General features: G+C 36.0%; 1 protein-coding gene across 3 annotated transcripts in view; it reads left to right on the top strand.

The window, feature by feature from the left end:
* Window positions 1-16548, top strand: part of DCAF5 (DDB1 and CUL4 associated factor 5) — a 199848-nt gene that overhangs the window by 12136 nt on the left and 171164 nt on the right. Inside the window, exon 1 of one of the 3 annotated variants that reach the window (XM_007473097.3) lies at window positions 11159-11709. The exons of the other annotated variants lie outside the window; for them this stretch is intronic. The gene's annotated coding sequence lies outside the window, so the exon portion shown is untranslated. Of the gene's footprint in view, window positions 1-11158; window positions 11710-16548 lie in introns of those variants that run through there. 3 annotated transcript variants of the gene reach the window in all.

Genomic DNA, 16548 nt, shown 5'->3' with positions numbered 1-16548 from the left:
ATAAAGATTTTTTCCCAATTTGTTGGTTCCCTTCTAATTTTGGATGCATTAGTTTTGTTTGTACAAAAACTTTTTAATTTGATGTAATCAAAATTATTGATTTTACATTTTGTGATTCTTTCTAGCTCTTGTTTGGTTTTAAAGTCTTTCTTTTCCCAAAGATCTACATGTATACTATTCTGTGTTCACATAATTTACTTATAGTTTCCTTCTTTATGTTCAAGTCATTCACCCATTCTGAGTTTATCTTGGCATAGGGTGTGAGGTGTTGATCCAAGCCTAATCTCTCCCATGCTGTCTTTCAATTTTCCCAGCAGTTTTTATCAAATAATGGATTTTTGTCCTAAAAGCTGGGGTCTTTGGGTTTGTCATAAACTGTCTTGCTGAGATCATTTACGCCAAGTCTATTCCACTGATCCTCCTTTCTGTCTCTTAGCCAGTACCAAATTGTTTTGATGACCACTGCTTCATAGTATAGTTTGAGATCTGGGATTGCAAGTCCTCCTTCCTTTGCATTTTTTTTTCATGATTTCCCTGGATATCCTTGGTCTTTTGTTCTTCCAAATGAACTTTGTTATGTTTTTTTTCTAGTTCAATGGGTATGGCGCTAAATAAGTAAATTAACTTGGGCAGAATTGTCATTTTTATTATGTTAGCTTGTCCTACCCATGAGTAATCAATGTTTCTCCAATTGTTTAGATCTAGTTTTAATTGTGTGGAGAGTATTTTGTAGTTGTGTTCATATAGTTCCTCTGTTTGTCTTGGCAGATAGATTCCCAAGTGTTTTATGTTGTCTAGGATGATTTTAAATGGAATTTCTCATTTCTAATTCTTGCTGCTGAGATGTGTTGGAGATATATAGAAATGCTGATGACTTATGTGTGTTTATTTTGTATCCTGCAACTTTGCTAAAGATGTTGATTATTTCTTTTTTTTTTTAAACCCTTACCTTCTGTCTTGGAATCAATACTGTGTATTGGCTCCAAGGTAGAAGAGTGGTAAGGGCTAGGCAATGGGGGTCAAGTGACTTGCCCAGGGTCACACAGCTGGGAAGTGTCTGAGGTCACATTTGAACCTAGGACCTCCCATCTCTAGGGCTGGCTCTCAATCCACTGAGCTACCCAGCTGCCCCCAATGTTGATTATTTCTATAAGCTTTTTGGTTGATTCTCTAGGACTGATTTGTTCTTTAACCAATTTTGGAGAGTCGTATTGTTTAATTTCCAATTAATTTTTGATTTGCTTCTCCATGTACCCTTACTAATTATTATTTTCATTGCATTGTGATCTGAGAAGGTTGCATTTATTATTTCTTCTCTTTTTCACTTGTTTGAAATGTTTTTATGCCTTAGTACATGGTCAATCTTTGTGAATGTACCATATTCTGCTGAAAAGAAGGTGTATTCCTTTTTGTCTCTTATTTATTTTTCTCCACATGTCTACTAACTCTAATTTTTCTAAGATATCATTCCCTTCTCTTACCTCTTATTTATTTTTTGTTTTGATTTATCTAGTTCTGATAGAAGAAGGTTCAGGTCTCCCACTAGTATAGTTTTTCTATCTATTTCATCCTTGAGCTCCACTAGTTTCTCCTTTAGAAATTTGGATGCTATGCCATTTGGTGCATACATGTTGAATACTGATATTTCCTTATTGTCTATGCTGCCTTTTATCAGGATGTAATCATCTTCCCTATCTCTTTTTGACTAGATCTATTTTTACTTTGTCTTTGTCAGATATCATGATTGTAACTCCTGCCTTCTTTTTATCAATTGATGCCCAATAGATTTGGCCCCATCCTCTTACTTTCACCCTATGTGTGTCTACCTTCCTCATGTGTGTTTCTTGTAGACAACATATGATAGGGTTTTGGTTTCTAATACGCTCTGCTATTTGGTTGCATTTTATGGGTGAGTTCATTCCATTCACATTCAGAGTTATGATTACCAGCTGTGTATTTCCCAGCATTTTGATTTCCACTCATAGTCCTGCCCTTTCTTCTTTCACTATATCCTTCTACACCAGTGTTTTGTTTTTAATCGATCCCCCTAATTCCCACCCTTATTTTACTTCCCTTTCTACCCCCCTCCCTTCTTATTCCCCTCTTATTTTCTTTACAATCTTTTTAAACTTCAACCCCACCCTCTCCCTCCCTTGTATTGCTTTCCTCCCTACCAGTTTGTTTGTTACCCTTCTACTTCCCTATAGGGCACAAATCAATTCTCTGCCCCAATGTATTTGATTGTTCTTCCCTCTTTGAGTCAATTTCAATGCACATAAGAGCTGAGTATTTCCTATCTCCAACCTCTTTACCCTTACAGTGTATTGATGTTCTCCCCTCTCCTATCATGCGCTTCTTTGTAATATATAAATTTATCCCATTTTGTTTCTTTTCCCATTTCTCTAAATATTAACCTCTTTTTAAAATCTCTATTTATATATATATATATATATACACACACATATATATTTATGCATACATATATCTATATATTTATGTCTTCCCATTTCATCCTATACAGTTTGTCACTGTTCCTTCTCAGTATAATTCTTCTAGCTTCCCAGGTGATAACAACAATTTTTAAGAGTTATCAATGTCCTCTTTTCTTATTGGGATACATATCATTTTAACTTATTGGGTCTCTTAAAAAAAATGTTGTGGGTTTTTTGTTTTTGTTTTTTTCCCCCTTTCTTAATTATTTACCTTTTGATAATGCTCTTGAGTTCTGTGTTTGGGCATCAAATTTTCTGTTCAGGTCTGGTCTTTTCTTTATAAATGCTTTGAATTCTTCTATTTTATTAGATGATCATACTTTCCCCTATAAGAATATATTCAGTTTTTCTGGGTAGTTGATTCTTAGTTGTAGATCTAGCTCTCTTGCTTTCTGGAATATCATATTCTATGCCTTTCAGTCCTTTAGTGTAGATGCAGCCAGATCCTGTGTTATCCTCACTGTATTTCTATTGTATCTGAATGACTTCTTCTTGGCAGCTTGTAATATTTCAAGGATCTACAGTGATTGTTATGTTGACCCTTTGAGATTGTCCCATAGAAGAGAAATTTGATTTTATTAGATCCCTTTTATTTTTTATTATTTTTGTTATTTTAAGAGCCTTGATACCTTTGGCTATTATATAAATGAAAAGGAACGATTTGATTGGGTCGCTAGGTGGTGAAGTGGATAGAGCATCAGATCTCTGGAGTCAGGCAGACTTGAGTTCAAATCCAACCTCAGACACTAGCTGTGTAATTCTTTTTTTTTTCAGATTTGAATTGGCAGTTTATTTTTATTTTTTTAACATTATTTTATTTGGTCATTTCCAAACATTATTCATTGGAAACAAAGATCATTTTCTTTTCTTCCCTTCCCCCTCCCCCCCACCTCTCTCATAGATGGCGTGCGATTCCACTGGGTATCACATGTGTTCTTTATTCGACCCCATTTCCATGTTGTTGGTATTTGCATTAGAGTGTTCATTTAGAGTCTCTCCAAAGTCATATCCCCTCCACCCCTGTAGTCAAGCAGTTGGTTTTCCTTCGTGTTTTTACTCCCATGGTTTATCCTCTGCTTGTGGATAGTGTTTTTTAGATCTCTGCAGATTGTTCAGGGACATTGCATTGACACTAATGGAGAAGTCCATTACCTTCGATTGTACCACAGTGTATCAGTCTCTGTGTACAATGTTTTCCTGGTTCTGCTCCTCTCATTCTGCATCACTTCCTGGAGGTTGTTCCAGTCCCCATGGAATTCCTCCACTTTATTATTCCTTTTAGCACAATAGTATTCCATCACCAACATATACCACAAATTGTTCAGCCATTCCCCAATTGAAGGGCATCCCCTCATTTTCCATTTTTTTGCCACCAGAGAGAGGGCAGCTATGAATATTCTTGTACAAGTCTTTTTCCTTATTCTCTCTTTGGGGTACAAACCCAGCAGTGCTATGGCTGGATCATAGGGCAGACAGTCTTTTATCACCCTTTGGGCATAGTTCCAAATTGCCCTCCAGAATGGTTGGATCAATTCACAACTCCACCAGCAATGAATTAGTGTCCCTACTTTCCAACTAGCTGTGTAATTCTGAGTAAGTCACTTAACCCTTTTAGTCTTCATTGTCTCCACATGTAAAATGAACTGGAGAAGGAAATGGCAAACCATTCCAGTATCTTTGTCCAAAAAGCCCCAAGTGGAATCACAAAGAGTTAGATATGACTGAAATACTGACCAACAGCAAAATAATTTGATTGAAGAGCAGCTTTGGGGGGGAGTAAGGTATAAGAATACTTGAAAAGGAGGAGAAAGTAAGGTTGTGAAGGCCTTTGAATGCCAAATAAAGCATTTTGTATTTGATCCTGGAGCAGTAGGATTTTATTGAGTTGTGGATTATCTGTGTGTCAAGATCGGATATGTACTTTAGGAAAATCCTTTCAGTGCCTGAATGGAGGATGGATTGAAGTGGAAAGAGACTTGAGGCAGGCTGACCTACTAGTAGACTATTGTAGTAATTCAGGTGTGAGGTGATAATAATTTGCACTAGAATATGAACAGTGTCAGGGGAGAGAAGGGGGCATATTTGAAAGGCAAATTGATAGGCTTCTGCAACAGATTGTTTTTTTTTTTTGGGGGGTGGTGGTGTTGTGAGATAGTGTGGTATTCAGGATGACTCCTAGGTTGTGAGCCTGAACTGAAGGGCTGGGAGAATGATATTGCTTTCTACAGTAATAAGGAAGGTCAGAGTAAGGGAGGATTTAGGGAGAAAGATAATGTGTTCTATTTTGGACATGTTGAATTTAAGATGATACCAATTTGAGATGTCTAAAAGGCAGATATGTAAGTTTAGAGCTGAGCAGAGAGTTTGAGGCAGGGTAGATACATTAGAGAATCATTTGCATAGAGATTATAATTAAATTACTGTGGTCAAGCAGAACAAATCTTTGCATTGACCCATGTCCAGAAATATATGTCTCATTCTCCATCTGGAGTCTGTCACCTCACCATCAGGAGATGATTAGCATGGCATATCATCCAATTTCATTGATTATTTCAGTGATTAGATTTATTTCACTGATTAGAACTCTTAAATTCAAAAGTGCATTCATTTATGTTACTGTTTTTGAATAAATTTTTGGTTCTGCTCTCTTTATTCTACATCAGTTCATATGTATTACCAGTTTTCTTTAAAATTATTCCTTTTTAGTCATTTCTTATAATTATTCCATAATTTTTTAACAATTTCTTGATTGTTAGACATTCCCTGAGTTTCCAGTTATTTGCTTCTACTAAAAAGAACTACTATAAATATTGTATATATGGGTCATTTTTCTATGATCCCTGTGGGAAGGTGTCTAGTATTGGTACAAGGGGGTGTACACATTTTGGTGAGTTTTTGGGCAGAGGCCTAAAATGGTTTTTTAGAATGGTGGGAACAATTCACAGCTCCATCAGCAGTATCTTTTTTTTTTTTAATCCCTTACCTTTCATCTTGGAGTCAATACTGTGTATTGGCTCCAAGGCAGAAGAGTGGTATGAGCTAGGCAATGGGGGTCAAGTGACTTGCCCAGGGTCACACAGCTGGGAAGTGTCTGAGGCCATATTTGAACCCAGGACCTCCCATCTCTAGGCCTGACTCTCAGTCCACTGAGCCACCCAGCTGCCCCCTCCATCAGCAGTATCTTAATGTGCTTGTTTTCCCACAGCCCCTCCAACATTTATCATTTTCCTTTTATTGTCCTTTTTTTAAGCTGATGGGTGTGAGATAGAACCTCAGAGTTACTTTCTCTATTATGCATTTAAATAGAGCATTTTTTTCAAATGACTGTTATTAGTTTGAATTTCTTCTTTAAAACTGCCTTTTCAGGGGCAGCTAGGTAGTTCAGTGGATTGAGAGTCAGGCCCAGAGATAGGAGGTCCCGGGTTCAAATATGGCCTCAGACACTTCCCAGCTGTGTGACCCTGGGCAAGTCACTTGACCCCCATTGCCTAGCCCTTACCACTCTTCTTTCTTGGAATCAATACACAGTATTGACTCGAAGACAGAAGGTAAGGGTTTAAAAAAAAAGCAAAAACAAAAAACTGCCTTTTCATATCCTTTGACCATTTGTTAGTTGGAGAATGATAATTCATTATTTTTCCTTTAACCTCACTGTTCTTCCAAATTTCCTAATTGTGGCAAAGGCACCAGCATTCTCTCAGACTCTGAGGTTTCTAACCTTGTCATCATCCTCAACTTCTTACTCTTCCTTAGCCATGTATGCAGTCATTTGCCAGTCTCAGTACATAACATGTCTTGCTTCTGGTCTTTTTCTACCTTCGTTCAGGTGTTTCCCACCTAAACTGTTGCAACTGTTTGAAGTCCCTTTCTACCTAGGGTACATTATCAAAACTCCTGCTGTAATATTAATAAATATCATTTCCATGGCATTTTTTATCCTCATAAAGACCTTGGGAGGTAGGCTCTAAGATTATCTTCATTTTACAGAAGAGAAATCTGAGGAGACGGAGGTGAAGCGACTTTCCCAGTTACCATGGGAGCTGAGTGGTCTGCTGCCTATTTAAGGTGGCTATCTTAGTAGAAAGTCTGTATTTGTGAATACTCTCTACTTCCTCAGAGTGTGTTGATCTAAGCAAATTTGTTTTGATTCAAATTATAAAAGCAAGTTTCTTGGGGGCTCAGTGGATTGAGAGCCAGGCCTAGAGATGGGAGGTCCTACATTCAAATCTGGCCTCAGACAGTTCCCAGCTATGTGACCCTGGGCAAGTCACTTGACCCCCATTGCCTAACCCTTACTACTCTTCTGCCTTGGAACCAATACACAGTATTGATTCCAAGATGAAAGGTAAAGGTTTTAAGGCTTTAAGATGACTTATGCTTTTTGTTTCAGTATAGGTAATTAAAATTTGGACAGTAAAGTGCCTTGAGCTTTTTCTTTCTTTTCTTTTTTTTTTAAACCTATACTTTCCTTCTTGGAATCAATACTGTGTATTGGTTCCAAGGCAGAAGAGTGGTAAGGGTTAGGCAATGGGGGTTAAATGACTTGTCCAGGGTCACACAGCTGGGGAAGTATCTGAGGTCAGATTTGACCCATCTCAATGCCTGGCTCTCAACCCACTGAGCTACCCAGTTGCCTCCTTGAGCTTTTTCAAAGAAGGTATTAAGTAATACAGTCCTTATAGGGAGATTGTGTTCCAAAAGTTTTTAATTTTACTTTTGAAATTCTGAGAGCATTTTTCTATAGAAGCTTTTATTGTTTAAAGGCAAAACTTTCTAAAGCCTTTTATGATTATTTTTTATTGTATATATGAATATAATTTCCCTTTCAATGGCATCTCATTTTAGGGGTATAAGCTATATTCCAACCAATGAGGTAGATAATCGTGGGCAATATTAACTGAACTTTAACATGTTCTTTATCTACATATAACACATTTAAAGTTATTGAATTTCCTAAGTATTTGGAATTTCCAAATATTTTCCCCTATGGAATCCCAGGCTAGAATTTCTGAAATCAGACTTTTTTCTGCCTTATTTTTCTTTAGGATCATTTATAAATTTAAATATTTGCAATTCTGGGATTGCTTTATTAGATTAAATAAAAGCTTTTTAGATTTCTCTTGAGTTAATGATCCTCTTTATCTAGAACCTCTGTGCAACTAAGAGTTTGCGTTTATAATTCAATTTCCAGAATGTGTGCATTCCAATCAATTTGATCATAAAGTCCTATAAACTGAATTTATTTTCCCATTCCTTAAAAGTTGATACATATAGTCCAGAGGACTGGAATGCATGGTAGCCAAGAGTAAATAGGGTCTGGGTAGAAAAACTAGGATCTGATAGAGTTGAAGTTATAGTAGTGGATATAGAGAGCTTCTGTTTCTTTCATTCTGCCATAGGTGCTTAGTTCATCTCAGTTGCAGTGGTGCCAAGGCAAAGGAGTGTCTCAAGGCAATAGGTATCTCTTAGGGTTAAGTTCATATGCGTCCTTACTACCTTCAAGACCTGACCATGCTGCCCACTTACTCAGGGTAAAAAATGAAAATTGAGTCCCATTTGACCCATTTTTTCTTACTGCTACATTGAAAATTAATATTTCTAATGTTAAAAGTATTCTCTCTAATTTTAATTGACTTGTCAGTTTTAGGCCCATAGATGAGTAGTAGAATTTGTAGGTGTATTATTTGTCTCCATGAAAAGAAAAAGATCTACGTTATCAAGAAAATTTCTAGGACCAAAGTCTATGCCTTCAGAGGTCAAGTATCTTTTCCTTGCTATTTACATCTTCTTACTTTGTTGTGTCCTTCTTCCCCCCTAAAATAAAAAACCAAACAGCTCGGGAATTAATATTGAAGGCTGTCACTTCTAAAGTAATATATCTATATATATATATATAGAGAGAGAGAGAGAGCCTGGCACAGAGTTGGCACTTAATGAATGAATATTGATTAATTTATGTGTTTCTTCCCCTATTCAAGGGTTTTTTTTTTTTAATGAAAAGTAGATATCCAGTTGGTATCAAAATTATGTTCAGCTATTTTGTTACTTAGAGTATCCACATGATACTCAAAATGTATCTAGAATAAAAGAATGTTCAGTGCCACAACAATATTAATTAAGTGCCTACTGTGTAAAAGGCACTGTGATGCTTAGGATCCCTCCTCTCAAGGAGCTTTGGTTTGCCCTGAAAAGGGCTTATAAAAGTTGTGGTTTCCCAAGAGTAAAGCTAGGCTGGATTAGGTCTATAATTTTATTCTATAAAGTGGTGAGACATAATTGCTGGACTGTCTAAATACCTTGATTCCCATTGTTTAATTTTAGACTTCTGACATCCTTGGAAAAATAAGCAAATATTTATATCATGTACTTTGCATAAACACTATACTACTGTTTTGTGGGAGCAGAGAACTAGAAAAAGTAGATGACTATGTTGAAGACTGATGTAATTTTTAAAATTATGAGGCTGTAGCTTAATAACTTTATTGAATCAAAAGTAATAGTAGTAGTAGTAAAGAGAGTAGAAAAGTAGGAGAGAGGAAGAGAGATGATACTTAGCTTTCTAATCTATTGGCTGCCATAATGGTCCTGTAGCTACAATCCAGCCAGGGTCTCCTCTGCTTCTTCATGTGCATACAGACCAAGACTCTCTCCTGGTCTGAACTTAAAAGCTTTTTTCTCCACCCATTAGCTCTCACACATCATATCTCAGGAACCAATCATAGTTTATTAATTTGTCTGGGCTGCCCAGGGGGCCAGTGCCTGTGGAATCAGTTTTCTGTCTCATTTGTTCCTTGGTTCTTTAACTTCCTCTTGTGAGGCTCATCTGTACCTGAATTTACTCAGTGGTATTTGACCTCCAGGTCCCTGAGAAATGATGTCAAAAAAAGCCACATTGGAGAGAGAATTTTGCTTCAGACACTGACTATTGCTGTCTGTAAGAAAGACAGAAATATTGGAAGATTTATATGAACTGATTAATAAAGTAAATAGAACCAGGAAACAATCTATATAATGAATACAACAATAGAAATGAAACTGAAAGTCCTGAAGAAGAGTTGAGAAAATCCATTTCTATCTTTGCATGAGTGTGAAATCCTGTGTACCTTTGTTATTATTGGTAGATATGTCAATTGTTTTTCTTGAACTTTTTTTCTTTTGAATTGTTGTTAAAAGGGAAAACTCAATGGAAGGAAGATAGGGGACATATTTGAAAAGAAAGGTAATATAAAAACAAAAGTATTAATCTAGGAGAATAGTAGTGTTAGGGGCTGTGGTAGAACAAGTTAAGTAAGATATAATAGTTCCTGCTTTCTAAGAAGCTTACATTCTAGTAGGGGAGGTAAGCAATATGTTTCAATGATTATAATAAAAAAAGTTCATAGAAAACAGATGTCATTTCTAGCTGAGGTGACTAGGGGTTGAATGAGATTTTAAAGATAAGCAGGGTTTCAACCAATGAAGGAGCTGGCTCTAGATAGGAGCTGAGGCAGGAGAGCAAACCTAGAAAGTACCATGCCACATATATGTAGAAGAGTATAGGCCAGAAAATTGGGAAGATAGATTCCAAAGAGGAAGAAGTTTTTGTTGAAGTCATAAAAGTTTGAGGATTTGTGTCAAAATTCTGGAAAGTTCATGTTTAGATGGGATCATTTTAGTCCAGTGATAAAAATTTGCCAGATGAAGAAACAGATTCATAGGCAGACATGGATTAGATTTCATATCCTAAAGTCCAGTCATGGTTTTGTTTTAGTTCGTTGAGCCCATCATTAATCTCTTTTTATCTTGGAAAATGAATGAATGGAAAAGCACTTAGTTTTTGCCAAACACTGTTTTAAGCATTTGGTACACAAATAGAAAAATAAAACTTGTCCCTTCCCACAATGGACTTAACATTCTGATTGATTTGGGGTAGGGTGGGGTGGGAGACAACTACATAGAAGAGCCCTTTGGAAGGGAAGTAGACTGATGTACTCTTTCCAAGAACAGTGGAAAAGTTTATTTGACTGTGGTCCAAAATTAGGGATGGGGCGGGGGGAGGATATGAGGTGGTAGGGCTAGGGGTAGGCTGTGCTGAGCTGGCTAACTAGATTGTAAATGAGATGACTGGGGAATAGATGGATGAAGGGAAGCATGGCTTGAATGTTCCTGAAATAACCAGGTGTGGCATTCACTAGTTAGGTCACTGGGGCCCCAGAATGGAAGTATTAGTTAAAAGCTATTGTGAACATGGTCAGAGAGTAGGAAATGAAAATCCGTTCTTCCTGCCAAGAATATCTGGAAGAAGGAATTCTTTGTAGGTCTAAATGCTAGAGACCTAAGTTCCAGTTGTGTACTCTTTAAGTTCTTGTCTACTCTGCCACTTAAGGGCAAGTGATTGCCCAAAGCCTCAGGGATTGTTTGACACTTTATGATTGTCCAATCCAGGTGTCTGTAATCATTTATAAATCTAGACAGTCTGGGGCATATGGTTACTTTAGATTTACTATTGAAAAGTGGCTGAAATCCTGATGATTTGCAGCCAGCTTCAATTCCTTGGGTTCATCTCTCTACAATATGTCCACCTCTGCAGAGATACTAAGTGGCCTAGTATGTGCAATCAGGCATGACATGGATTCCTACCAGAGAAGACAATTTTATATTATTTGACATCTGGAAACAGAGAACTGTGTTGTACTATAGCTTATTTCATGAAACTTTTCAAAACAAGCTATGTATGTCTACACATAGGGGAAATTTATGGCTCAAAGGCCATATTTCCTGCTGTAGAAAGTGTATCCCTTTGTCATATAGGATAAAAGACTGGGGATTAAGATGTTCACCAGTGACGAGACATCTCCTTATTCACTTTACCCATGTTCCTTTTAATGTCTTGCTGCTGTTGGGGATCAGGAAATTGCTTCCTAGTATCCTGTTAATTCTCCCTAGCCCCTATTCAAAATTTCATATTTGAGGTCTTCCTAGTCCCATGATACACCATGTTCAGAAAGTCTATTAATCACATAAACTGCTAGTTGTCATTAGAGGATTCTGTTTTATTACTTCTATAATACTTCCTAAAGGTACTCTGTCTCTTCAGTCCAGATGTCAGTCTACAAGAAGGCAAGAGAAGAAAACTGTCTCTGAAGAGCCAGAACCTCATTCTGTGTGAAAACAAAAAACAAAAAACCAGCCCTTTTTCCTATGAAGGAGAGCAGATAGTTTCAAATTTTAACACGTGGTAAGGTGATTTGTTTTGCCATTTATGGATGGTGTTGGACTACATAATAATAATAGCTAGCTAGCATTTATATTGCCTTTTAAGGTTTGCAAAACTCTTTATGTGTTAATTTATTTGTTATAGACTAGAAGACCATGTGTATTTTCTAAGCATTTCTGATTTTCCCCCAACCTCACTACTTCCCCAGTACAGTCTAGCATAATTCACTGAAGGCTAGCCTTGGAACCAAAAATATCTCAAGCACTACTTCTGATATATACTAGCTGTGTGACTGTAGAGTGCCCTAGGCATCCTTAAGAATCTTGTTCATCTTTATTGTAGAGGGAGTTTCCACACCACAGTTCTCTACATCAGTGAAATAATAGATCTAGGAGAAAAATTATATTCAAGAAGTATAGATGTTTTCTGTTTGAGCACAGTTAAAGGTATTTTAATGGGGTTGTAACAAAGCAAGGCTTCTAACACTCAAAACTGATTAGGGAAGTTTTCTTCAAACATCAGGTCCCTTTGGGTTCATACATTTTTTCTACTTTCTCTTCTCTAATGGATTTTCTACTCTGTCCAGTGTACCAGAGCTTGAATGATGGATTTAATTGTACAACTTTACTACAATACACTGTGAAGGAATTTCAGGGTACAAATGATAGACAGCTGAAATATATCACACAGAGACTTATGTTATTTTAATGCATTAAAGACTCTCTCCCAGATGTCTCTTATTTTTCTCCCTTTTTGTTCTATCAGTTCCATTGTCCAACTTGGGATTTTGAATTTTGCCAATTTATCTTACTTTCTGTTTCCCAAAGCCAAATTTATTTTCCTGATTCTCCTTTTGATCTCTGGAGGAAAAAAGTCCATCCTTTACTGTCTGAGTAGTATTAGATCCTCCTCACTGCTATTTTGGTTTCTACCAAAAACTGTTGTTCTAATAATTGCCTACCTCATCAGTTTAGCCAGTGTTGTAGTCCGTGGGAACATTTGACTAGACCCTTCTGGTGATGGCCACTCACTCATTGTGCCTGAAATTGTGCTAATCAATTCTTACAGATTATAGTGTCACTAGCTATGTTCTTTTTTATCTTATTTTCCCTGTGTTCTGTTCTTGATCTTATGCCTGGAATGAACTCATCTGGATTTTTAACCTCCTTTAACTCAATTTTTCTAAACAGTTCTCTTTATAAATAACTCTGTTCCAAATTGCAGAGCTTTGCTCCCTTACTTAGCATGGCTTTTACTTAATGCCTTAGGTCTGTTTGGCAAACCTATGGCACACATGCCAGAGGTGGGGGGAGCACTCAGAGCCCTCTCTGTGGGCACGCCCACCATTGCCCCTGCACAGAGCCCACCAAAGTTCAATACTAGAAAGCCAGAGGGACATAGGTCGGGGTTGTTCCCTTTCCCTTCTTGCAGTTTGCAGTTCTAAAAGGTTCACCATCACTTTCATAGGCCATCCCTTTATTTAAGATGCTCCAATAACTGCCCTTAGAACAACATATAGACTCCTTTGTTTTGCATTTAAAGCTTCTCACAATCTGGTTCCCATCCATCTTCTAGACTGATTTCACATTTGTTTTCTCCCCTTCATAGACTTCTAACCTATTTGCTTTCTCTCTCTCTGATCTTGAACCTCTTGACTTTATTCTTAAATCACTAGCTTCTTTCAAGAGGTGCTACTTCCATGAGACTTTTCTTGATTCATGCTTTAGGTACTATTACTGTCTTCCCACTCCAACATTATTTTGCATTTATCAATGTTTTATATTTATTGGTGCACATGTTGTTTACCTTCAATAATATGAGTTCCTTGGTGGTAGAAAGTGTTTTCCCAAATTAACAGAATGTTTTTAGTGGATGCCTGTAGTATCATAGAAGATGTATTACATAAAATCCAAGCAAAAAGAGGATTCCTTATTAATTGGCAAGGTTCTCTGAATCTTCATAGTCACAGATGACAAGGCTCTAACAGTATAGAGACCCAGAACACTACATAGACTCCTTGGTGAAATCCACAGGATTGTGAAAAGAGTTGATTTAACCATTATCTTGAAAAAGTACAGTAGACAAAAAGTACATCTTGCTCAGATTGACATGTAGTTGAATGGACAGTGCATCAAATTATTTATTTATTTTCAAATGTGGTTTATTTTTGTGTTTGTGGGGGGGAAAATCCATTTTGTATCCCTTCCACAACCTGGAAAAAGAAAGATAAAAATAAAACTCTTGTAACTAATGCATAGCCAAGTAAAATAAATTATTGTATTGGTCTTGTTCAAAAACTATGTCTCATTCTGCACACTGAGCCCATCACTCTATCAGGAGTTCACTAACATACTTTATCATAAGTCATATGAAATAAATTGATTGCATTGTATTGATCAAAGTTCTTAAGTTTTTCAAAGTTGTTTGCTTTTATGACGGTTTGTGTCACCCTGATTCTGCTCACTTCATTTTGTATCAGTTCATACAAGTCTTTTCAGCTTCAATTTGTTTATCTTGTATAAGCGTTTAGGTTGTTGTGCTTAAGGATGTTGTTTCTGATCCAGAAAAAGGATCTGATAATTTTCATAGACTACTTACTGTTTGAAGCCTCAGCTCAATGTGAAAAACAAATTTTTTTTGACCTCTCTATCAAACTGTGGTAGTCCCATACTTAAGAAGGACAAAAAATTATGTAGAAAATACTAGAACTTGAGAGATGGAAGGGACTTGAATATGAGTAAAAGGATAGATGGTTCTTATAAGAGAAGCAAAAGATCTTTTTTCCCTGTGGTCTAGTAGCTAAAGAATTTGTTCCTCTAGGGCAGTTTTGCATCCAAGTGCTCATTGAAGAGTATAGAGCAAAGCCTTTTTTATTCTATGTGCCTTAGTTTTAATTTTCTGTAAAATGGAGAGGCTGTCTCTTACTAAGAGTAGTATTCCTCAGGACTTTGCTAGCAGTTCTTTTTGGTTTTGAGTCCTTTGATAAATAGAGTTGTAGCAAAAACAATTTTAGAGTGTGTACTTTTTGGCACAAACAAAACCAATATTAATATTAGAAGAGAAACAGTTAAGGTGAGGGAGTGGATCTTTGTAGCAAGTTTCTCTGATGAAGATTTCATATCTAAGATATAGGGGGAACTGATTCAACTTTATATGAATAACATCCATTCCCCCATAGATAAATGGCCAAAGAGTAGAAATAGGCAGTTTTCACAAGAAGAAATCTGAGCTATCAATAACTGTGTGAAAAATGGGTTGGGAGTGGGGGAGGGGTAAGGTGTGAGAAGACTTACAGGAAAGCTAGTATGACAGGCTTTGAATGCCAAACAGAGAATTTCGTATTTGATCTTGAAAGTGATAGGAAACCACTTGGATTTATTGAGGGGAACAGTGTGCTAACATGGTTGGCTCTCCAACTAAGTAAGTGGATGAGTATTTGTGAAAACAAGAACAATATTCCTAGTATTAGAAAATAAACTGAACAAGCAGTTCCCAAAGGTGGGAAAATCCCAGAACTTAATATATTTTCAAGCAAATTCTATCATACATACAAAGAGCAATTAATTCCAATATTACATAAACCATTTATAAAAATAGGAAAGTATGAGACCCATCTAAACTCTTTCTTTGATACAAATGTTCTTAATATCTAAATCAAAATAAAAGGTTCAAAAAGAAAAAGTAGACTATTATTCTTAATGAACATCAACACAAAAGTATTAAATAAAATATTAGCAAAACTTTTACAACATTTAAAAAGATCATACAAAGTTGGATTTATAGTAAGAATTCAGTGTTCAATATAAGGAAAACCATAAATATAACACCATATTAATATCAGAAATAATAAAAAACATCTGGTTATATCAATAGATTGTGAAAATGCTTGTGACCAAATGCAACACTTCCTGTTAAAACTATCAAAAAACACAAGAATAAATGGACTTTTTCTCAGGATGGTAAATAATACTCATTTTAAACCACTAGCTAACATTATATGTAAAGAGGAAAAGCAAAAGACCTTTCCATCAAGATCAGAATAAAGCAAAAATGTGAATTATCACTACTACTATTTATCATGTTGTACAGAAATGACAGTTACAACAATAAGAAAAAAAGAAATTGCAGGAATAGACGTTTACATAGAAAATCCTAAAAAGGCAACTAAAAAGTATTTTTTTCAAAATGAGGGGATCAGCTGGGTGGCTCAGTTGATTGAGAGTCAGATCTGTAGGTTGGAGGTCCTGGGTTCAAATTTGGCCTCGGCTACTTCCTAGATGTATGACCCTGTGCAAGTCACTTAATTCCCATTGCCTCTTCCTTACTGTTCTTCTGCCTTGGGACCAATATACAGAATTGATTCTAATATGGAAGGTAAGAGTGTAAAAAAAAATTCAGCAACATTACAAAATAAATCAAAATAAATTATTAGCATTTTAGTAATAAAAGCCTGCAAGAAGAAATAGAAAAGTTCAATTCATAATAAATATAGAATTTATAAAATATTTATGAATCCTTTACAGAAATATCAAGATACACAAGGAACAATGAGAATATAACTACAAAAACAATCTTTATAGAAATAAGGAGAATTAAAATAATTGAAGAAAAATTAATTGTTCACGGGGGACTGGACCAAATTTAAAAAATTACTGTTAACTAAATTAATTTACTTAGTCTGTACTAGTCAATTTACCAAAGAATTACTTTATATGGTGAGATAAAGATAAGATTCATGTAGAGAAATAAATATTCAAGAATCTTAAGAAAAAAAATTATAGTAAGGAAAAAGGAATCTTATCAGTATCAGATCACAAACTATCCTACAAAGCAATTATAGTCAGAATCTTTTGGTACTAG

Source organism: Monodelphis domestica, chromosome 1, assembly GCF_027887165.1.
Source record: "Monodelphis domestica isolate mMonDom1 chromosome 1, mMonDom1.pri, whole genome shotgun sequence".
Classification (NCBI taxonomy): domain Eukaryota; kingdom Metazoa; phylum Chordata; class Mammalia; order Didelphimorphia; family Didelphidae; genus Monodelphis; species Monodelphis domestica.
The sequence above is the reverse complement of the archived record's forward strand: the minus strand, read 5'-3'. Positions and strand labels throughout refer to the sequence as shown.